Source organism: Bombina bombina, chromosome 2 (genome assembly GCF_027579735.1).
Source record: "Bombina bombina isolate aBomBom1 chromosome 2, aBomBom1.pri, whole genome shotgun sequence".
NCBI classification, from domain to species: Eukaryota; Metazoa; Chordata; class Amphibia; order Anura; family Bombinatoridae; genus Bombina; species Bombina bombina.
The window spans coordinates 1,053,940,486-1,053,965,491 of NC_069500.1; positions in this window are offsets into that span (position 1 = coordinate 1,053,940,486).

Genomic DNA, 25,006 nt, shown 5'->3' on the forward strand with positions numbered 1-25,006 from the left:
ATCAAACTCTGCCCAATTCTCCCTTTTGACAAAGAACTTGACTCAGGCAGACATTGCCCACAAATTAGACCCATCTTCTACCCAAAAGCTCTTAGATCTTTCTTTAGCAAGAGACAATCTCAACAAATATCTAACTCAAAATGCACACCTAAGAGCAATCACCTCTTAAGCTAAATTTTATTCTGACAGTAACAAAGCAGGACATCTCTTAGCCAGGTCTCTTAAAAAGCAAAGGTATAATTCCTTCATACGATCTATTACACATCCCTCAGGGAACTTGGTTAGTAAAAATGAAGATATAGCCAACACCTTTGTCTCCTACTATTCTAGGCTTTATAATCTCGGCCCAGCCGTATCCCAAAAGAAACTCAACGATATAGATAATTATTTACATACCCTAAAAACCCCAAAATTGACAGATGAGGAAAAAGAAACTCTAGACTCGCCTATAACCCTTCAAGAAATAGCAACTACCATTAAAGCTCTCCCTAGTGGCAAGTCCCCTGGTCCAGATGGCCTAACTGTTAAATTTTATCAATTGCTTCATACTCAATTGGGCCCTTCACTACATATATTATTCACTTCAATATATAATGGTGACACTTTTTCCCAATCCTTGCTAGAAAACCCTTATTATGGTTATCCCAAAACCTGATAAACCACTCAACCAGGCGAGCAGTTATCGCCCCATATCTCTTTTAAATATTGATATAAAGATCTACGCCAAAATACTTGCTAACCGTATGAATAATATTTTGCAGAATATAATGTATCCGGACCAGGTAGGATTTATCAGGGGAAGAGAGGCTAAAGATAATACGATTAGAGTATTACACACGCTGCAGTCCTCGCACGAAGACGGGTCCCCTCTCATAGTTTTATCGACCGACGCAGAGAAGGCATTTGACAGGGTCAACTGGCAATTTATGTGGAGGGCCCTGTCAAAATTTGGTTTCTCTCCGACTTTTCTCTCTCGAATCCAAGCCCTATACTCAAAGCCGCAAGCCAGAGTTCAGATAAGCGGTACGGCCTCATGCTCATTTCCCATAACAAAAGGAACCCGTCAAGGTTGCCCACTGTCACCATTACTATTCGCCATTACGATCGAGATCCTAGCAATAAAAATTTGGAAAAACCCAGAGATAATTAGAATACAATACGATCATATTGACCAAAAATGCCTGTTGTTCGCGGATGATGTGATTTTCACTCTCCAGTCTCCATCCTCCACTCTTCCTGCTTTGATTCGAACTCTAGACCTATACGGCCAGGTGTCCAATTTCTCCATTAATATGGAGAAATCAGGAATAATGCTACTAAACATGCCCGCTCAGGACATTGATTTTATAAAAACCTACACGACGTTCAAGATAACTGACAAACTTAAATACTTAGGCCTAGTTATCCCTAACAATAGCCAATGGCTCTTCCAATCTAACTATGCCAGTCTCCAACGAACAATACGAGATCTCCTTGAGGGCTGGCATAAACAAGGACACCGTCAAGATGATGATCATACCAAAATATCTCTACCTCTTCCAGACACTACCGATAGCACTCTCTGCCTCATACTTAAGCACTCAACAGAGAATGTTTAATTCTTACATTTGGTCCTATAAAAAACCTAGGGTCTCCCAGGATACCCTATACTTAAATAAGGAAGATGGGGACTCAATGTCCCGCACCTCCTGAATTACTATAGAGCTGACCATCTAGCTAGAGTACTTTCCTGGACCCGTTACAATCCAACATCTCTGTGGGTACAAATTGAATCAGCTTTGCTTAAGGTTAAGTCTATGAGAGATATCGCTTGGCTCCCTAAAAACTATAGACCGCCTCAGTCATATAAAAACTACTTTGTTATTATTATTATTATCGGTTATTTGTAGAGCGCTAACAGATTCCGCAGCGCTACTACTTGACATATGGGATCAAATACTATTGACATATGGGATCAAATACTCATGCATCACAAAGAGATCTCCCCCCCCATCTCCCCTCTCACCCCACTGCTAGGCAACCAGATATTTTTTTTAGAGTCAGGAACACTCAAAGAATAAGACAGTGTTGTCAGATGAGATTGGCCCCCCCTTTTCATAACTGGTATTCCTATCTGCAGATCCGACACGCACTTAATAATAGCACACACAAACTAGCAGTCCTTAGACCACTTACAATATTTGAACGATTGTCCACTAACTTTGAAATTCAGAGAGGATTCCTCTCAAAAATGTACAAACTGCTCAAAGGAACCTTCCCCCAACAAAGGCCTTCATACCTTAGAAAATGGAGTTTAGACTTACCCAATGAAACCACGGATGAGGATTGGAAGATCTGTTTCAAAGCCACTCACTCAGCATCCACCTCACTGCTCATTGCAGAAACTAACTATAAAATAATATCCCGATGGTACTTGACGCCCCAGAGACTCCGATATATCTTCCCAACAGCCTCTTCTGCCTGTTGAAGATGTTGCAGAGGCACAGGTACTATGATCCATATATGGTGGGACTGCCCACTACTCTCCAACTTTTGGAGAGGTTTGGAACATAGTATTAACAATATCCTAGGTTCGAACATATCTTTAGGCTCTAGACTCATTCTCCTCAACCTCCTTCCACCCCTCCACTGTAGACTCCGCATGAAATTACTTCAGATAATGCTAGCCAGTGCTAAAAGAATAATCCTCAGAATGTGGAAATCCCAAGCAGACCCTACACACTCTAACTGGACCTCTGAGGTCGGACATGTCTTGACCCTAGAAAAACAGTGTTACTATCTCTCAGGAAAGCGAGAGTTCTTTATAGATATGCTCTTTATTTGGGAGCAAGGAATCCTAGAATTAGCAGACGACATCTAACCGCCTATGGAATTCTGTAACTCCCTCAATGTAATGAATACTATTTTTTAACTACCTCAAATCCCCTATCTATAACTGTGACATCTAAGGCCCCGACACATAGCGTTACCTAGTGGTAGACAAGTCCACAATATCCCTCTTGTCTTACCCCATCCTCTCATTCCCCTCTTCCTTTTCCTCTTCTCTTTTTTTTTTCTTTTACCATTTGCCTCTACCTTCTAATGTAAGAAAGAGTACCTTAATATTGTTTAATTTAACTGCTGCTATTACCTTCATAATGGTTTAAATGTTTGGGTAAACTGCCATTATCCATGCTGTAGCAATTTCATATATATTGAATTCTGTTAATGTTGCAAATCTGCACTGTTTAGATGCTATTGTATGAAAGTTTATAAACCCAATAAAAAAAATTTGAATAAAAAAAATATACATACATACAGTTGTCTAAATATGTATATATATATATATATATATATATATATATATATATATATATATATATATACAGGGAGTGCAGAATTATTAGGCAAATGAGTATTTTGACCACATCATCCTCTTTATGCATGTTTTCTTACTCCAAGCTGTATAGGCTCGAAAGCCTACTACCAATGAAGCATATTAGGTGATGTGCATCTCTGTAATGAGAAGGGGTGTGGTCTAATGACATCAACACCCTATATCAGGTGTGCATAATTATTAGGCAACTTCCTTTCCTTTGGCAAAATGGGTCAAAAGAAGGACTTGACAGGCTCAGAAAAGTAAAAAATAGTGAGATATCTTGCAGAGGGATGCAGCACTCTTAAAATTGCAAAGCTTCTGAAGCGTGATCATCGAACAATCAAGCGTTTCATTCAAAATAGTCAACAGGGCCGCAAGAAGCGTGTGGAAAAACCAAGGCGCAAAAAAACTGCCCATGAACTGAGAAAAGTCAAGCGTGCAGCTGCCAAGATGCCACTTGCCACCAGTTTGGCCATATTTCAGAGCTGCAACATCACTGGAGTGCCCAAAAGCACAAGGTGTGCAATACTCAGAGACATGGCCAAGGTAAGAAAGGCTGAAAGACGACCACCACTGAACAAGACACACAAGCTGAAACGTCAAGACTGAGCCAAGAAATATCTCAAGACTGATTTTCTAAGGTTTTATGGACTGATGAAATGAGAGTGTGTCTTGATGGGCCAGATGGATGGGCCCGTGGCTGGATTGGTAAAGGGCAGAGAGCTCCAGTCCGACTCAGACGCCAGCAAGGTGGAGGTGGAGTACTGGTTTTTGCTGGTATCATCAAAGATGATCTTGTGGGGCCCTTTCGGGTTGAGGATGGAGTCAAGCTCAACTCCCAGTCCTACTGCCAGTTTCTGGAAGACACCATCTTCAAGCAGTGGTACAGGAAGAAGTCTGCATCCTTCAAGAAAAACATGATTTTCATGCAGGACAATGCTCCATCACATGCGTCCAAGTACTCCACAGCGTGGCTGGCAAGAAAGGGTATAAAAGAAGAAAATCTAATGACATGGCCTCCTTGTTCACCTGATCTGAACCCCATTGAGAACCTGTGGTCCATCATCAAATGTGAGATTTACAAGGAGGGAAAACAGTACACCTCTCTGAACAGTGTCTGGGAGGCTGTGGTTGCTGCTGCACGCAATGTTGATGGTGAACAGATCAAAACACTGACAGACTCCATGGATGGCAGGCTTTTGAGTGTCCTTGCAAAGAAAGGTGGCTATATTGGTCACTGATTTGTTTTTGTTTTGTTTTTGAATGTCAGAAATGTATATTTGTGAATGTTGAGATGTTATATTGGTTTCACTAGTAAAAATAAATAATTGAAATGTGTATATATTTGTTTTTTGTTAAGTTGCCAAATAATTATGCACAGTAATAGTCACCTGCACACACAGATATCCCCCTAAAATAGCTATAACTAAAAACAAACTAAAAACTACTTCCAAAACTATTCAGCTTTGATATTAATGAGTTTTTTGGGTTCATTGAGAACATGGTTGTTGTTCAATAATAAAATTAATCCTCAAAAATACAACTTGCCTAATAATTCTGCACTCCCTGTATATATATATATATATATATATATATATATATATATATATATATATATATATATTTATATATATATACAAAGAGAGAAGCGCTCTACCAGGAACGAACAACAGCTCAGTGGCTTGTTCTATGGCGATTTACCACCCGGAAGCAGCCTCTTTTAGACCAGTGTGCTTTTCACAGAAGAAAACTGTCCTGAAGTATATCAGTCTGATCCCGCCAAGTAAGGTCAGTCCAGCCCCGAAATACCAGGCAATTCTCCTCTGAACAAGGAACATGACAACCCCAGACGATCGTTTCGTAATTCTTTTATTAGAAAAATAATCATATATGCATATATACAAAAATAAAATCATAATAACAAATGCAAACAAAATATCTCTTGTTACAAAACTGAAATATTGACCCAAATTTTTGTCATCAGAAAAAACAAAAAACAAAATGCAAACATTAAACTTAAATAATCCCACAAAATAAAATTAAACATATTTCAAATACAGACAAAAACAAACTGGAGGAAAAAAAAAAAAAAAAAAATTAAATAATCCAATCCTTCCACTTCTTTGTCTTCCAGATGCCTTCCGAATCTAATTCCCCATATCGCCTCCTATCAAAAGAAAAATACAAAAACAACTTCCTACGGATCATACCCACACAATTACCTACAGTAACTATCTCTTTCTTAAAAATCAAAATATTACGCACATCCCACAAAACCTCCTTCACACAACATGCCAACAACCATATCAATCTTGCTTTCTCCTTTTCCACACCAGTTCCACACAAACCATACATCATCATATTAAAAGTAAAAAACTGCACTCCAGTCAAACCCTTAATCATCCTTTTCAAACTTCTCCAAACATCCCTAGCATACTCACAATTCCAAAACAAATGAATAACACTCTCGCTTTGAAAACAACCATCTCTAGGACACACTTCTGAAGCCACTAAACGACGCTTTCTTTGAAAATCCCTTGTTGGCAAACACTTATGCACACTTATCCAACTAATATCTTTCTGCCTATTCATCAAATACTTATTACACACATTTTTCCATACCAACACACATTCATTTTCATTCAAACCCCCAATCAACTCAAGACCTTCCTTCTTCTCCAACATTTTCAACACCATTCTGTTTGCACACCACATCTCCCTACTAACATTCTCCAAACCATATTTTTTAATCCAACATTCCACCCTTACATAAAACCACGGAACAGCAAAACATACCGGTTTCTTTCTATCAATCTCAAATAAACCATATAGTTTTAAAACATTTCCACAAGCATACTTTACCATACAACCAGCCATGCTATCCTTACCACTCAGAACCACACACCTACTAACATATTTCACAGCCAAAAATCTCTCCACATTTGGAAAACCCTTACCACCAACATTCTTACTCTTAACAAGAACATCTCTTTTCAAACGCTCCATACCAGAACTCCAGAAAAAAGAAAACAACACTCTCAAAATTCTCCGAAAAATCCTCTCAGGTGGCGGAAAAACTAACGCCAAATATAACATAATAGGGATCAAAACCGATTTAATAACTAACATTTTCCCTTCCAAAGATAAAGTCCTTAAAGACCAAAACTGAAGTTTTCTACTCACTTTATCAAAAACATTCTCCCAACTTTCCAAGCCTTTTAAATCCACATCAAATTTCACACCCAACACCTCAATTGCACCTTCAGTCACAGGCCATCCACAAGAATCAATCTCCCTATCATTACCAAAAACTTTAACTTTACACTTATTCCAATTAACTCTGAAACCACTTGCCATACAAAAACATTCAACTAAAGTTTTCACCCTCCTCAAACCAGCCTGAGTCTCACATACCACACTCACATCATCCATATACCCAATCACTTTTAAACACCTTCCATTACTACCAGGAACACTCACATCTCTAACTAATTTATCCTTCCTCAAACTAGTTAATAATGGCTCAATGACACATACAAATAACACAGGAGACAAAGGACATCCTTGACGCACTCCAGATTTAACACAAAATTCCTCAGTCAAAAAACCATTCACCTGAACTTGACTCACAATATCACTATACAAACATTTAAACCATCCAATAATCTTACCAGAAAAACCTAAACGTTCTAAAACATGAAACATAAAATCATGCACTACCCTATCATACGCTTTTTCAAAATCCACAATAGCAACAGCAACAGACCTCATCCTCTCCCTCACATACCACAGTACATCACGTAGTAACAACAAACTTTCAGAAATCTGATGCCCAGGAACAGCACACACTTGCTCTTCGCCCACAACCTTACCAATCACTCCACGCATTCTATTTGCCAACACCTTTGCAATAACCTTATAGTCAACATTCAACAATGTAATCGGCCTCCAATTCCTCAAATCTCTCTTATCACCCTTTTTAAATAACAAAAAAATCAAACCTTTCCTCATTGAAACAGGCAAAACATTCATTCTAAAAACAAACTTACAAACATCCAACATATCAACCACAATCAAATTCCAAAAACAAGTATAAAATTCAACAGGCAAACCATCACAACCAGGTACCTTCCCATTCTTAAAACTCCTAACAACCTCTGCAATCTCATCCAAACTTAGATCCCTTTCTAACAAATCGTTATCATATTTTTCCAACTTAATCTCAATGTTTTCCAACAACTCATTTTCAAATAAAACATCTCTTGTTTTTTCTTTATACAGCTCACTTCGCGCAAAACACCATCCATACCATTAACTTCACACTCAACCTTATCAAAAACACTAACAAAACCAGTCTTTCCTTCAAAAGCTTTCTTAAAAAAATATTTACTACAAAACTCATCCTTTTCCATTTTCTCCAATCTTGCCATAAAAACAATTTTCTTTCCTTTTTCATGCATACACTTTTTAATTATCTTTCTTGCTTCAGCAATTTCCTCATGCACATCAATACCACAATTTATCAATTCATACAAATACAACAACCTCAGATACCATTTATCATACAACTCCCTTTCCATTCTAGCTTTCTCACAGCCTTCCTTAATAAAAAACCTCTTTATTTCCACCTTCAACCATTCCCACCACATAAGCACATTACTAAAATCACATTTTCTTTCACGCCACCTTCCATACATCCAAACAAACTGACGCTTAAACTTCTCATCTTCTAACAAATCCACATTCAGTTTCCAAACACCCTTACCATACTTGATCTTCAAATCACAATTCACCTTACACATCAAAAGGGCATGATCCGTAAAGGGCATCCGCTTTAAAGAAAAATTATCAACACATAAAAATTTAGATAAAAAACAAAAATCAATTTGAGATTTTATCCCACCACTATAACTAAAGAAATTAAAACCCTCCCCTGAAAAAGAAACAGACCCGAAGGCATCCTTCAAACCGAAAGATTTAAGCAAATCAAGTAAAAACTTCCCTGAGCTATCCACCCTACAATCACTCCCACCCTCTCTGTCCCCATTCTTAATAATACAATTAAAATCCCCAACCAAAAAAGTTGGCTCTCGACCTGGCAGAAAAAACTTTAAAGTTTCAAAATTAAGCAAACGTTCTACCCTATTTGGAGAAGCATATACATTAAACAAACGAAAAACAGTCCCACAAAAACTAAAACTAACCAAAAGTACCCGACCTGGGACAATATGAACTACATTAAGTATAGAAAAACTAAACCCCTTAAACAAAACTCCCACCCCCCCATTCCTATCAGAAGAACAAGACCATACTTTAGGACCATATTTCCAGTCAGCACATTTAGGATGTTCAGAGAGACCACATTCCTGCAAACAATAAATATTAGCAGAACATACAGATAATAATTTAAAAATTGCAGCTCTCCTTGCTATAGTTGTCATACACTTGACATTAAGGGAAGAAATGGTCAGAAACATCACAAAAATAAATTAAAGAAAAACAAAAAAACAAATAACATCAGGACTTTTTCTTTCCTTTCTTTTTCTTAGGACTCAAAGGAGATCCTTTAAATCTGCCTCTGTGACGTTCCGACCTCCTAGGCTCCCCCTTGCCAGCCTCATAACCAGTAACTTCAGCAAGTTGGTTCACATCTCTTTTATCTAGATAACCAACAGAAGAGGCATCAGAAAAGTCACCTATATACTGGCTTGAGTCAGAAGGAACGTCTTTAGTAGAGACAGAAGGAAACTCTGAAATTAAAGAGTCAGCATCACTTGTAGTATCTGGATCTGCACCCTTAACTACTGGAAGATTCAAATCAGGACTCTCCCATCCATCAGAATCCGCATCTATTTTTCGCTTGGAGGCAGATTATTTCCCTTCAGTGTCCATATCCTCCTCAGAACTAGAGGACACAACAGCAGACCAATCAATGTTCTCCCCTTCACCAAGAACAGCATCAGGAGCAGCATCACAAGATGACTCAGTGAAGGAAAAATTCTCTGTCCCAGGAACAGCAACAGCAACAGTATCATCCACAGAATTGGGCAACAGGGCTTCAAGAACATCTGAAGCAGCTATCATATTAGATGTAGCAAGATCCACCTCCTGAAGATGAGATTGGGCTTCCTCTACCTTCTCAGCCACAGGAACCACCACAGGAGCATCAGACACCTCTCCGACAGGGACCCCAACTGCATATTTCTTACACAAAAGAGGTAATATAGAGTTCAGTGCCTCATCAGAGACCTCCTCCTCATTCACAGATGGCTCAACTGCAACTGAAGATGTTTTATTTGCAACATCAGCATAGGAAGGCTTCACTCTATCAAGCCCCTGAAACATCATCAAAGGACACATCCTGCACAGATGACTTGAAGAACCACACAGATCACAGGTCCGGCGTTTACTACAGTGGGCAACAAGATGATCCTCCTCACTGCAATTTCAACATCTGGCACCTGGGCAATTTTCAGCAATGTGACCAAACAGGTTGCAACTACGGCAAAAAAGAGGCATGTCATCATAGTATAGGAAACCTCTATTTCCACCAATGGCGAAAGTCTGTGGAGGGTGTTTCTTTCCACCAATACCTAATTCATCTGGCACAAACCGCACCCAGAACCTGCGCTTTCCATTGAAAGTCCCAAACTGATTCTTCAGCTTGCTACCTCCTTGAACATCATCAAAGTAGCGACAAAGAAACAGACGAATTTCCACATCAGTGACCCAAGGGTTGTACATATGTACTTCCACCGGGATTCTTCTTTCCCTCTGCACACAGGCAACAAATTTCATGCCAGCCAACTCTGGAGCAGCAGCCATATCAATAGTCCGTTGATAGCAGGTCTGTAAATAATGCTCATTGGTGAAAGCCACATCAAAAACCCCTCTTGAAGGGAATGACTGAACACAATGCAAGCTTGCTCTTGGCATCTTCAAAACACCCTCCAAAACCACCTGCTGGACATGAGCCAAACCAATCTTCTCTCGAAAGTCCTCAGAAATCAACACCCGAAGTGTATGGGGAACATTTGGCACATTGGTAGCCATATTTGCCCTATTGCCTCTTTAGGCTGGATTTCAGAGAGACCCCCCAAAAGCAGCATGTGGCTGAAGTCCAGGGACGATGCCACAAGGCCAAGGGGACGGCCCTACTACCCAGTTGCTGTATGCCTAAGGAGTAGCCACCCCCCCAATAGCAGCAGGAGCCCAAACCCCAAAGGGAAAGGACCCCAGGCCAAAGGAGAAGGTCTCCAGGCAGCAAACCAAGACCAAGACCAAGACCAAGTACAGAAAACTGCACTTGATCCAAGCCAAAGGCCCGAGAAGCAACCTCAGCTGATCATTTCGGCCTATTGTGGGCCTCGTCAGTGAGGTGCAGCCACATTCCTCTAAGCACACTGGGCAAGGAGTCCACGTCTGGTTTCCCCCATCACCCATAGGGAGACTTCCCCAGGGTCATAATAATAGTGTGCTAAAAGAGTATGCACCCTAAGTGACACACTATAATAAAATGAACAGGCACGGAAGTTTTTCCAGCTTTTGTTCTGTCTCAGCTGAGTGCATCTCTCTCTCTCTTTTTATTTATGCAAATTGCTCTTGGGTCTCCCTAAGAGTAAAAGGGGAAACCAGACGTGGACTCCTTGCACACATGCCCTTAGAGAGATGCGACTGCACCTCACTGACGAGGCCCACAGAAGGCCGAAACGATCGTCTGGGGTTGTTGTTTCTCTTGTTCAGAGAAGAATTGCCTGGTATTTCGGCGCTGGACTGTCATTGGGCAGGGTCAGACTGATATGCTACAGGATATTTTTTCTCTGTGAAGGGGCATAGTGTGCTAAAAGAGTATGCACCCTGAGTGACACACTATAATAAAATGAACAGGCACGGAAGTTTCTCCAGCTTTTGTTCTGTCTCAGCTGAGTGCATCTCTCTCTCTCTTTTTATTTATGCAAATTGCTCTTGGGTCTCCCTAAGAGTAAAAGGGGAAACCAGACGTGGACTCCTTGCACACATGCCCTTAGAGAGATGTGACTGCACCTCACTGACGAGGCCCACAGAAGGCCGAAACGATCGTCTGGGGTTGTTGTTTCTCTTGTTCAGAGAAGAATTCCCTGTTATTTCGGCGCTGGACTGTCATTGGGCAGGGTCAGACTGATATGCTACAGGATATTTTTTCTCTGTGAAGGGGCATAGTGTGCTAAAAGAGTATGCACCCTGAGTGACACACTATAATAAAATGAACAGGCACGGAAGTTTTTCCAGCTTTTGTTCTGTCTCAGCTGAGTGCATCTCTCTCTCTCTTTATATATATATATATATATATATATATATATATATATATATATATATATATATATATATACAGTGGGGCAAAAAAGTATTTAGTCAGCCACCAATTGTGCAAGTTCTCCCACTTAAAAAGATGAGAGAGGCCTGTAATTTTCATCATAGGTATACCTCAACTATGAGAGACAAAATGTGGAAACAAATCCAGACAATCACATTGTCTGATTTGGAAAGAATTTATTTGCATATTATGGTGGAAAATAAGTATTTGGTCACCTACAAACAAGCAAGATTTCTGGCTCTCACAGACCTGTATCTTCTTTGAAAAGGCTCCTCTGTCCTCCACTCATTACCTGTATTAATGGCACCTGTTTGAACTTGTTATCAGTATAAAAGACACCTGTCCACAACCTCAGTCACAAAGAGCTGTCGAAGGACACCAGAAACAAAATTGTAGACCTGCACCAGGCTGGGAAGACTGAATCTGCAATAGGCAAGCAGCTTGGTGTGAAGAAATCAACTGTGGGAGCAATAATTAGAAAATGGAAGACATACAAGACCACTGATAATCTCCCTTGATCTGGGGCTCCATGCAAGATCTCACCCAGTGGGGTCAAAATGATCACTAGAACAGTGAGCAAACATCCCAGAACCACATGGGGGGACCTAATGAATGACCTGTAGAGAGCTGGGACCAACGTAACAAAGGCTGCCATCAGTAACACACTACGCCGCCAGAGACTCAGATCCTGCAGTGCCAGACGTGTCCCCCTGCGTAAGCCAGTACATGTCCGGGCCCGTCTGAAGTATGCTAGAGAGCATTTAAATGGTCCAGAAGCAGATTGGGAGAATGTCATATGGTCAGATGAAACTAAAGTAGAACTGTTTAGTAGAAACACAACTCGTCGTGTTTGGAGGAGAGAGAATGCTTATTTGCAACCAAAGAACACCATACCTGCTGTGAAGCATGGGGGTGGCAACATCATGCTTTGTGGCTGTTTATCTGCAAAGGGAACAGGACGACTGATCCGTGTACATTAAAGAATGAATGGGGCCATGTATCGTGAGATTTTGAGTGCAAACCTCCTTCCAACAGCAAGGGCATTGAAGATGAAACGTGGCTGGGTCTTTCAGCATGACAATGATCCCAAACACACCACCCGGGCAATGAAGGAGTGGCTTCGTAAGAAGCATTTCAAGGTCCTGGAGTGGCCTAGCCAGTCTCCAAATCTCAACCCCATAGAAAACCTTTGGAGGGAGTTGAAAGTCCATGTTGCCCAGTGACAGCCCCAAATCATCACTGCTCTAGAGGAGATCTGCATGCAGGAATGGGCCAACATACCAGCAACAGTGTGTGACAACCTTGTGAAGACTTACAGAAAACGTTTGACCTCTGTCATTGCCAACCAAGGATATATAACAAAGTATTGAGTTAAACTTTTGATATTGACCAAATACTTATTTTCCACCATAATTTGCAAATAAATTCTTTCCAAATCAAACAATATGATTGTCTGGATTTGTTTCCACATTTTGTCTCTCATAGTTGAGGTATACCTATGATGAAAATTACAGGCCTCTATCATCTTCTTAAATTGGAGAACTTGATATATATATATATATATATATATATATATATATATATATATATATATATATATATATATATATATATATATATATATATATATATATATATATATATACAAGTATATATATCTGTGTGTAAGCTCTCTGGTATAGGGTGCACAAAACTTCAGTTCAATCTGTAATGAGTAAACGGTACACAATATGTCTGAAAATGTAGGTGATGATGAAATTAATTTATCACAATTATGAATTCAAAATTCACGTATAAGTAAATGTATATATACGTATCTTTAGAAAGATAATACCATCTAATATAAGAGCATGTGTAAATAAATAAATTTAAATATTTTTTATATGTTTTTTATAAAAAAAATTATATAAAAACCTGCACATATACATATATAAATAAATGTAAATATTTTTTATGTTTTTTATAAAAAAATTATATAAAAACCTGCACATATACGTATATATGTGTATATATGTATGTAGGGGGACAATACAGTGGCTGCAATTAATAGATCTTCCAGTGGGCGGGAGAACCCTTTCCTGGTAATCCCTCAAATTCCTTTACACTATTTGTGGATTGGAACAAATATATACGCAAATTAACTTTGCACAGACATTTTAATAAGAATAAAAATCCATTGGTGAAAGACAAGAGTGATATAAATTTTGAATTAAATGATATTGAGGATCTAGAGACTATAAAGTGTTTAGCACAATTGTCATCAGAAAGCGAAAACAGGAAACTAATCCTAACCTATGATGAATACACCTCTTACAGACCGAATTCAATATTTTATCCGGTCCAATCAAAAGGACACTCAATACCAGTTTTTAGTAATCTAGTTCAAGAGGATTTTAATAACATGTGTAAATCATATAAAATTAAGAAAGATAATTTGACGCAAAAAGAAAAAACCCTCTTGGAACAATTACAAAAGGATCAAGAGATAGTAATAAGAGAAGCGGACACGGAAGGGGGGATCATTATACAGGATAGAAAAGATTATGTATCTGAGGCTTACAGACTTTTAGGGGATATAGAGGTTTACAGGAAACTTGCCAAAAAACCCACAATTGACTTTTTAAAAATATACAATAGCCTTTTAGATGACGCTAAAGATTTAGGAGTATTAAATGAAAATGAGCTTAAATTTCTAAGTGTCACTGACAATGTAACAGCGATCCTTTACCATCTTCCCAAGATAAACAAAGACTCACTTAATCCCCCGGGTAGACCCATAGTGTCAGGGGTGAAGTCGCTCACAACCAAACTATCAGAATTTGTGGACACATACTTACAACCACTAGTTCCTATTTTAAATTCATATATAGGAGATACCATGGATATTATTAATAAATTATCCAATATCAAATGGGAACCAGATTTTCAGTGGGTAACTTTGGACGTTAGCAGCCTACAGGGAGTGCAGAATTATTAGGCAAGTTGTATTTTTGAGGATTAATTTTATTATTGAACAACCACCATGTTCTCAATGAACCCAAAAAACTCATTAATATCAAAGCTGAATAGTTTTGGAAGTAGTTTTTAGTTTGTTTTTAGTTATAGCTATTTTAGGGGGATATCTGTGTGTGCAGGTGACTATTACTGTGCATAATTATTAGGCAACTTAACAAAAAACAAATATATACCCATTTCAATTATTTATTTTTACCAGTGAAACCAATATAACATCTCAACATTCACAAATATACATTTCTGACATTCAAAAACAAAACAAAAACAAATCAGTGACCAATATAGCCACCTTTCTTTGCAAGGACACTCAAAAGCCTGCCATCCATGGATTCTGTCAGTGTTTTGATCTGTTCACCATCAACATTGCGTGCAGCAGCAACCACAGCCTCCCAGACACTGTTCAGAGAGGTGTACTGTTTTCCCTCCTTGTAAATCTCACATTTGATGATGGACCACAGGTTCTCAATGGGGTTCAGATCAGGTGAACAAGGAGGCCATGTCATTAGATTTTCTTCTTTTATACCCTTTCTTGCCAGCCACGCTGTGGAGTACTTGGACGCGTGTGATGGAGCATTGTCCTGCATGAAAATCATGTTTTTCTTGAAGGATGCAGACTTCTTCCTGTACCACTGCTTGAAGAAGGTGTCTTCCAGAAACTGGCAGTAGGGCTGGGAGTTGAGCTTGACTACATCCTCAACCCGAAAAGGCCCCACAAGCTCATCTTTGATGATACCAGCCCAAACCAGCACTCCACCTCCACCTTGCTGGCATCTGAGTCGGACTGGAGCTCTCTGCCCTTTACCAATCCAGCCACGGGCCCATCCATCTGGCCCATCAAGACTCACTCTCATTTCATCAGTCCATAAAACCTTAGAAAAATCAGTCTTGAGATATTTCTTGGCCCAGTCTTGACGTTTCTGCTTGTGTGTCTTGTTCAGTGGTGGTCGTCTTTCAGCCTTTCTTACCTTGGCCATGTCTCTGAGTATTGCACACCTTGTGCTTTTGGGCACTCCAGTGATGTTGCAGCTCTGAAATATGGCCAAACTGGTGGCAAGTGGCATCTTGGCAGCTGCACGCTTGACTTTTCTCAGTTCATGGGCAGTTATTTTGCGCCTTGGTTTTTCCACACGCTTCTTACGACCCTGATGACTATTTTGAATGAAACGCTTGATTGTTCGATGATCACGCTTCAGAAGCTTTGCAATTTTAAGAGTGCTGCATCCCTCTGCAAGATATCACTATTTTTGACTTTTCTGAGCCTGTCAAGTCCTTCTTTTGACCCATTTTGCCAAAGGAAAGGAAGTTGCCTAATAATTATGCACACCTGATATAGGGTGTTGATGTCATTAGACCACACCCCTTCTCATTACAGAGATGCACATCACCTAATATGCTTAATTGGTAGTAGACTTTCGAGCCTATACAGCTTGGAGTAAGACAACATGCATAAAGAGGATGATGTGGTCAAAATACTCATTTGCCTAATAATTCTGCACTCCATGTATATACCTGTATCCCACACCAACAAGGTCTAAATGCTATTGATTATTGGCTTAAGGAATGTACCACACTATCAAGTGACAGACAGACCTTTCTTTTTGCCTCGATTAAATATATACTTGAGCATAACTTTTTTCTTTTTGAAAAAAATGTTAACCTTCAAATAAGCAGAACGGCAATGGGCACTCGTTTTGCCCCTAGTTATGCAAATTTGTATATGGGGCACTGGGAAGAGCTTTCTATTTGGAACAACAATCCATTCGAAAAAGACATAGTTTTCTGGGGACGTTATATTGATTACATTATCCTCATTTGGAAGGGAGATACTGATACTCTAAATAAGTTCATCAGATTTGTAGGTAGAAACAATCACAATCTTTCCTTCACACACAAAACTAGTTTTGAAGAAATTGAAAGAAGGAGACTGATAGAAATGGCTATCTCCATGCCACAAGTGGCTACCACCCAGTTTGGATAGAAAACATTCCTTTTGGACAATTCCAAAGGATCTGTAGGAATTGCAGTAAAATAGAAGACTATGAAAGGGAATCAACACAATTGTCCAACTGTTTTTTTAGATAAAGGATATAAGGATAAACACATTAGGGAAGCGTATACAAGAGCCAAAGAAATCAATAAAGTTGATTTATTACAGAACAACACATACAAAAAACAAACTAAGTGTAAACACAAGGGGGCTAATTTTGTCACCACTTATAACGAAGGAGCCAGGGAGATCCAGGCTATCATTAAGAAACATTGGCATGTTTTAGGCCAAGATGAGTTGTTAAAAGACATCACAGATAGTGGTCCCAAGTTAATTTTTCGCAAGAACAAAAACTTTAAAAACATATTGGCACCAAGCCAGTTAAAAAGTGCCAAGGCTGACAATTGGCTGTCCACACAAAATATGGGTTTTTATAAATGTAATAGGGCCAATTGTGTGGCATGCAAACATCATTACGACAGGAAAGCAACCAAAAAATTGATATCGACTAGCAATAATTTTTTGTGTGAGATTAATTCTTTGTGCAATTGCAAAATTAATTTTGTGATTTATCTAGTTCAATGCAGTTGTGACCTCCGATATATAGGGTGTACTACTCGCCCCTATAAGATCAGACTATTGGAGCACATTACGAATATCAAGCAGGGGTTGAAATCCCATAATCTTTCTTTACACTATAAAAATGTCCACAATTAGGATCCCTCTTGTCTAAAGGGAACAATCCTTGAAACTATTAAATATAAAAAAAGAGGGGGGAGTAGAACCCTGGAGCGTAGACAAAGGGAATCCTATTGGATACACAAAATGGGGACCCTTATTCTAAACGGTCTAAATAAAGATATAGACTTAGCCGCATTTTTGCTTTAAGTCTTTAAGTTTTTATTTTTAAGTATCATCTAATATGTATTTTTTATTCACATAAGGGCTACACCAGCTATTTTCATGTAATTAAACATGTATTTTATAGCCAATTATTTTGATTTATAAACTATGACCATTTGTTTTATTAATGCCCATGTATTTATGTATGAATTTATTTAATTGATTCAAGTGTGGTTCTTGGGGGTCCTATATGATAAGAGGTTTTTAATTTACCCCTCTGAGACAGAGAGTGAGGGGAAAATGGAACTCTTCTTTACAAGTGAAGCCTAGAGTCACTTTGATACTTTAGGCTCCCCGGGAGATCCGATAAAGGGGAGTGAGTATCCATTGTTTATATTCAACAAACAGACTCACAGCAAAATTACGCTATTAATTTCAGCCACACGCCCCTTTGATCTCTAACTCAATTGAGCCAAGCCCCCGTCTTTTAGCCAATGAGATCATTTGGGTGGGGTGACGTACTTGAGGCTCACACTTTAAATAGATTGAGTCAGTGACAGTCCGACAGAATACCTCTGATGAAGAAGGAGCTCACTAAGCATATCCTTTGAAATGCGTCAGATAATAAGGGCTCACATATTGGGCACCTATTTTGTTGTTGGAACTGACTCTCAACCTCAGGAACCCACTTGTAACCTGGTTGTAACCGACCGGTGCAACACTCTGTCTAACTATATTTCGCATATAGAGGAGGAATGGGATCATGGATTAACTAAAGTTCCTCACTGGCTTCGTATTTGTTTTATGTTTTATAGTTACCTCATTGCCATTGAGGTTTTTCAATGTAAGTGTGTATTTGGCTACCTACATTTAAATGTTTTTATAAATAAAAAACAGAATTACGCTATGTTTTGTCACTTCTCTGTTTTATAACGATCCACTGCAATCTGCTGAGGGGATTACCTGTGTATCTACACAAACTACAAACCGGTGACAAGTCACATACAAGAATCTGGGGGACAGCTCTTCAGAGACAGTGAGGATGAAGTCTCAAATACCATCTAACATCGTAGTGTTCACATCACTTTCTGGAAATCGGCTTGACCATGCTTCAGACTTACCTCATATGATTGGGGGAGTGTCTAGTAAGTACAATATACAAGCCTCTCCTAGATATTAACTTTTTGGCAACCTCAAAATCTCGTCTTTGGGAATCCTCTATTCCTTCTACTATTTGGGACTACCTTTCTTATACTACTTTTATAAATAAGTCCAATTTTTATATAGTATTATCATTATTTATTTTTATTTGGTTACATTCTATGCTTAAGGATTTATAATCATTTTAAAGATATATTAACACTCTTTTGAGGGACACACCAATGGCGCAGAATTGCTTATAGTACTCTTCTTTATAATATGTATTTACATACATATATACACATATAAACAAATAAATACAGAGGCAGCCCTAGCGTTGGGCCAAATAGGCAGTCACATAAGCAGAGGCCTTCCTATGTGACTCTGTCACAACAGCAGCAGCATCCCCTGCAGGACTACAACTCCCAGCATGCTAAAGGCAGTGAAGGGGTATGCTTGCAGACAGCCACATCAGTGTATATACTTGCTGCTACTTTGATCAAGGGAGAGGATGGCAGTATTACCAATCTAGCACTTACATGTGGCTACCAGCAGTATTAAGTGCTCTGAGTTGATCTCCTGCCCCTGCATTCTAGCAGCTAACAATGTCACCATGGAAGTCAGTCTGTGAGATTCTGCCCTGAAGCACATGGTCTGCCTGACTCACTCCACAGCTCTCTCACTTTTATGGTTTAAGAGATATTTCTTGGGGTGAGATTGATTTAACACCAAAACTGACTAAGGGAAACAACATTTCACTTGAATTAGCAAAACTGAGTATATCCTGAGACTCAGATATTTTCTAGTAACCTTTCTTTACTGTTCTGCTGGTGCATGTGAAAGAATCTTCAAGAGCAAATTCAGTAGTAACTTTTAAAACCGATTAGGAATTTAGGTGTGAAAACCTTAGTTTCTATAGAAAATCTGAACTGGATCTCACCTGCAATTCTCTGCCACACCCAAACTGTGGAATGGATTATCTGCTCAAAATATACAATTACATAATATATTTTCAATACCTCCAACAGAATTCCATAATTTCTGGTGAAACACATATTAGACATGTGTGACTCTAAAAAAATTTTTTTTCATTAGTTAAATAAATAATTTTGCTTCAGCAAATTTGTTTAGTTAAGTATCTTTATTTAGTGTTAGCAATGTGAGTGGCGGCGGTTTTAGATAATCTTGATTCGGCAATCGCTGGCAAATTAGTTATGTTAAATCGTTCTTTTCATATCCGTTCATTTTTTTGGATCCATTCTTTATTCATATGCATTATTCTATTCTAAAGTTTAGAATAGAATAATGCATTTGAATAAAGAATGGATCCAAAAAAATGAAAGGATCCAAAAAAAACATTTAACCGCCGTCACCCCACATCGTCAACATTAAATAAACCTATTAAACCCTAAACATTGCCAACACTAACTAAATCACTAAATAAATCTATTAACCCTTAAATGGCAGTTTCCTGACATCGCCGACACTAACTAAACCTATTAAACCCTAAACTGCCATGCCCCCACATCGCCAACACTACCCAAACCTATTAACCCCTAAACCACAACCCCCACATCGCCGACACTAAATAAAACTATTAACCCCTAATCTGCCATTCCCCGACATCGCTGACACTAACTAAACACTAAATAAGCCTATTAACCCCTAAACCGCCGTTCCCAAACATTGAATTTGAATCAGCCAAAGAAATGAGAGCTGCTTAAACCCTATTGGCTGATTTCAGGAGCTCTAATTCCTATTGGCTGAGTTTAATTTTTCAGTCAATAGGAATGCAACGGTACCCCAATATAAAAGGGGTACCTTGTATTGAATCCTCAGTGTGCGGCTGAAGATCGCATGAAGAGGACCTTCACATCGGACCATGGACCTCCGCCTGGACCTCCACCTGGACCTCCGCTTCCGTGCATCGACCAATCCACCTCCTCAGGGATGAAGAATATGCCGGTCCCGCAATAGATGAAGATGGAGCCGCCTGGATGTAGATGCTTCGCTGCTGGGATGAAAATCGTTCACAGGACTTCAGCAACTGTGAGTACCGATTTTGGGGTTAGTGTAAGGTATTATTTTTTGGTTTTTTGGGGTGTTCTTTCTTTTTAGATTAGGACTTTTTTATTTTAATAGGGCGAAAAAGAGCTGAATGCCCTTTTAAGGGCAGTAAAAGAGCTGAATGCCCTTTTAAGGGCAATACCCATACAAATGTCCTTTTCAGGGCAATGGGTAGATTTTTTTTTTTTAGTTAGGTTTTTTTTTTTTTGTGGGGATTTGTAATGTTAGGGGGTGTTTGTTTTTATTTTTTGGCAAAAGAGCTGTTAACTTTAAGGCAATGCCCTACAAAGACCCTTTTAAGGTAGTTTATTATAGATTAGGGGGTAAAATTGCCCTTTATGGCTGTGCGGTGTGAACATTATTTTCTCAGCAGTTTGTACAGTTGTTACTGAGAGGGCTGCTTTAGTTGAAATACTTTTTATTATTATTATTACATCATAAACAACAGGTATAAAGCATAATTTTCATTCAGTATAATCCATAACAAATCTGCTGACCTCTTGACCAAAGCTCATGTCCAGTTTCTAATGTTTCTTTGTGAATTTGGTACCTTAAGAGATCAGTAACTTACAATAAAAAAAAATAACTTATAGAGCAGCTATAGTATTATCCATCCATCCTGCATTGTTGCATAGTAAATTAGAATTTCAAAATCATGGAAGAATGGTAAAAGGATTGGCAAAAGGTAACATATCAAACTATTCATCACTATTTCCTTCTCCCTGTTCGTCATGGTTACTCAGTACAAATTCTCCCCTCCCATTCTTCCACCCCACCCCCAAACAACTTAATAACAAAAATAAACCAACATAAAATAAAACTACGTTCAACTTGCCTGTCGCTTCATTTCTCTTGCAGCGGATCCAGGAAAGGGGCCCCCACCAATCATTGACTACAATCCTAGTGGTTTACATGTCTTTACCGTTTAATTTCTGTTATAAGTCTCCTTCTACACCCTGATAACAGTCCTCCTCTCCCACTGCCAGGACGAGCATCCTCCTCCCTCAAGTCTCACTAGTATCCCGCTAGAAGCCAATAGTACCAGATTTTGGAGAATTGATCATAATTATTTTTAATATGGGCTGCCGTTTTGGACATTTTATATGTAGCTTGGATCTTATCTATCACTTCCACCCAAGAAGGAGCTCCTGATTTCCAATATCTTGCTACGCAGATTCTGGTGGCTGTACAGAGAGTACGTATAAACGTGTTAATGGGAGCACCAAAGGGTTCTATGCGTTCGTTCAGCAGTGCTTGTGATGCTGTTAGGGAGATGGTTTCAGATAGTACTTCACTAAGTAGGTCAGATAGTCTAGACCATATTTGTTTGATCTGTGGGCAATTCCACCACATGTGAATATATGTCCCAGTTTCAGCACATCCCCTATAGCAAAGTTTACTGCCCCTTTGAGTGTAGTGGGAGGTGATTATGGGGGTCAAGTACCATCTAAAAGATGTTTTAATACAGTTTTCCCTAAAGTCGGCGCTAATTAATCCCTTACTAGATGTATATAGTATTGATTCCCATTCCTCCCTTGAGTATATTATGTTTAATTCCTTTTCCCACTTCTCCATCAGTGAAGTTTTTGAGGTGTTTTTAGCTTTCTGAATCTCTAAATATATGGCTGAAATCAGTTTTTTGTGTCTTTTAGTGTCATTACAGAGATGCTCTAGTGTTGTTAACTGCTTCACTGAACTGTGTGTCCTAAATTTAGCAATAGCAGAGGATACTTGCAAATATAGAAACCATTGGATTTCCTTGGGGCTCACTTTATCTTGGATTTGTTGATATGTGGCTATTTTATTTTTGTGTAAAAAATCCGCTACCCTATATAGCCCTTTATTTTCCCACTTCCCCATGTGCATGTGAAAGTCTGGGTATAGAAGAGTCTTTATCGGTCTCATGACTGAGTCTATTGGTATTAGATTTAAAGATCTGGACATCGAAGTCCAGAGCTGCATCATCTCCATCGTAAGTCTAGAAGCTGACATTCCCTTAAAGGATTGTTTCGAGTGGTCCCATAGGATGTCATCTGGGTTTTTGTATTCTGTGATGAGTGTCTCCACCCGCACCCACACCTGGTCCCCTGATTTCCTGCTAAAAAGGGTGGTTTGCGCCAACCGCGCCGCTTGATAATAATGTATTAAATTTGGTACTCCCACCCCTCCCAATTGTCTATGTTGTTGCAGGATATGAGATGGAATTCTAGCTTTTTTATTACCTCTAAGAAAACCCAACAAGTCCGTTTGTAATTTACACAGGTCAATGAGTGGAACTTTAATTGGGAGGGCTCGAAAGAGGTATAGAAGTCTCGGGAGAATATTCATTTTGATCGCCGTTAATCGGCCGTACCAAGAGAATCTGCCTTTTTTCCATATAGTTATATCTTTTCTAATCATTCTATATAAAGGGACATAATTTAATCTATATAAGTCAGCCATATAAATCGAGATTTTAATCCCTAAATATTTGATCGACTCTGTGGTCCATAGGAATTCAAAATTGGTTTTGATTAGTTTTTTGGTATGGTTGGGAAGGGCTATGGGAAGTGCTTCACACTTTTCAAGATTGACCTTGTACCCCGATATATCTGAGTAATCTCTCAATACTCGGTATAAGTTTGGGAGGGAGATGAGTGGTCTAGTCAATGTAAGAAGGACATCATCTGCGAACAGAGATATCTTAAACTCCTGCCCTTTGAGTAAAACTCCATGTATATCTGATGACTTACGAATCATCTCTGCCAGATGCTCTATGCAGATCGCAAATAAAAGTGGCGAGAGCGGGCAACCTTGATGAGTGCCATTTAAGATATCTATTAATTTAGATTGATAACCTGCCGCCCTAACACTAGCTGAGGGATGAGAGTAGATGCTTTTAATAGCTTGAACAAATGGGCCATGGATACCCAACCTAGATAGAACCTCCAGCATAAAGACCCAGTCTATTCTATCGAACGCCTTCTCCGCATCCAGTGAAAGGACAAGAGAAGGCGTTCTCGTTTTGCTAAGGTATTCTATAAAGGAGATTGCGCGCCTAGTGTTGTCCGGGGCCTCTCTATCTTGAATAAAGCCTACCTGGTCTGGGTTGATCAGTGTAGGTAAATGTAATTTTAGCCTATTCGCTAGAATCTTGGTGAAAATCTTGATGTCCTGATTAATAAGGGAAATGGGTCGGTAGCTTTGACATAACTTTGGGTTTCTGCCGGGTTTAGGTATAACTACTATTTTGGCTTGTATGATTTCTCGGGGGATCTCATTACCTTGCAAAATATCATTGCATAATGAAACCACGTGTGGGGTTAAAACCGATTTATAGAGTTGGTAATATTCGCCTGGGAACCCATCAGGGCCTGCTGCTTTTCCCGGTTTGAGCTCTTTTATGGCGTTAAGGACCTCTCTAATCGGGATCTATGCATTTAATTCATCACTAGCCTCTTTATCTAACAGTGTAAGTGAAATGTCATCTAGGAATTTAGACCTACGTCGCGTTATCTGGTCGTTATATAGAGAGGGCTGCTTTAAAGGGACATGAAACCCAATTTTTTTCTTTCATGATTTAGAAAGAGCATGTCATTTTAAACAACTTTCTAATTTACTTCTATTATCTAATTTGCTTCATTCTCTTGATATCACTTGCTGAAAAGCATATCTAGATATGCTCAGTAGCTGCTGATTGGTTGCTGCACATAAAGGCCTTGTGTGATTGGCTGACACATGTACATGGCTATTTCTTCAACAAAGGATATCTAAATAATTGAGCAAATTAGATAATAGAAGTAAATTGGAAAGTTGTTTAAAATTGCATGCCCTATCTGAATCATGAAAGTTTAATTTTGACTAGACTGTCCCTTTAAGTGTCTGTGTACAGTAAGCAGTTACAAATGTATAAAAACCCTGTAGGCTGATGGTTTGATACAATGTATCCATGTAGATGAGCAGAGCTGGCTGGCTGTGGAAATTCTATGGGGAAAACAGGGACTTTACACCCCAAAATATGACTCCCCTTTTTGTTCCTGAAGACACAAACACTGCAGCATTGTCGGTAGCACTCATCTGAACCACCATGCCAATTTTTGTAGGAAAATAATGAGATATGGCTGAGAAAATTATTTAGAACGCTAAACTCAGATTTTACCTTGGATAATTTTTTGTAATGTTAGTTTTTTTATTTTTTGTAATTGTAGTTTTAATTTTTTTTAATGTTAGGTTTTATATTTTTGTAATAGGTTTTAGTGTAAGC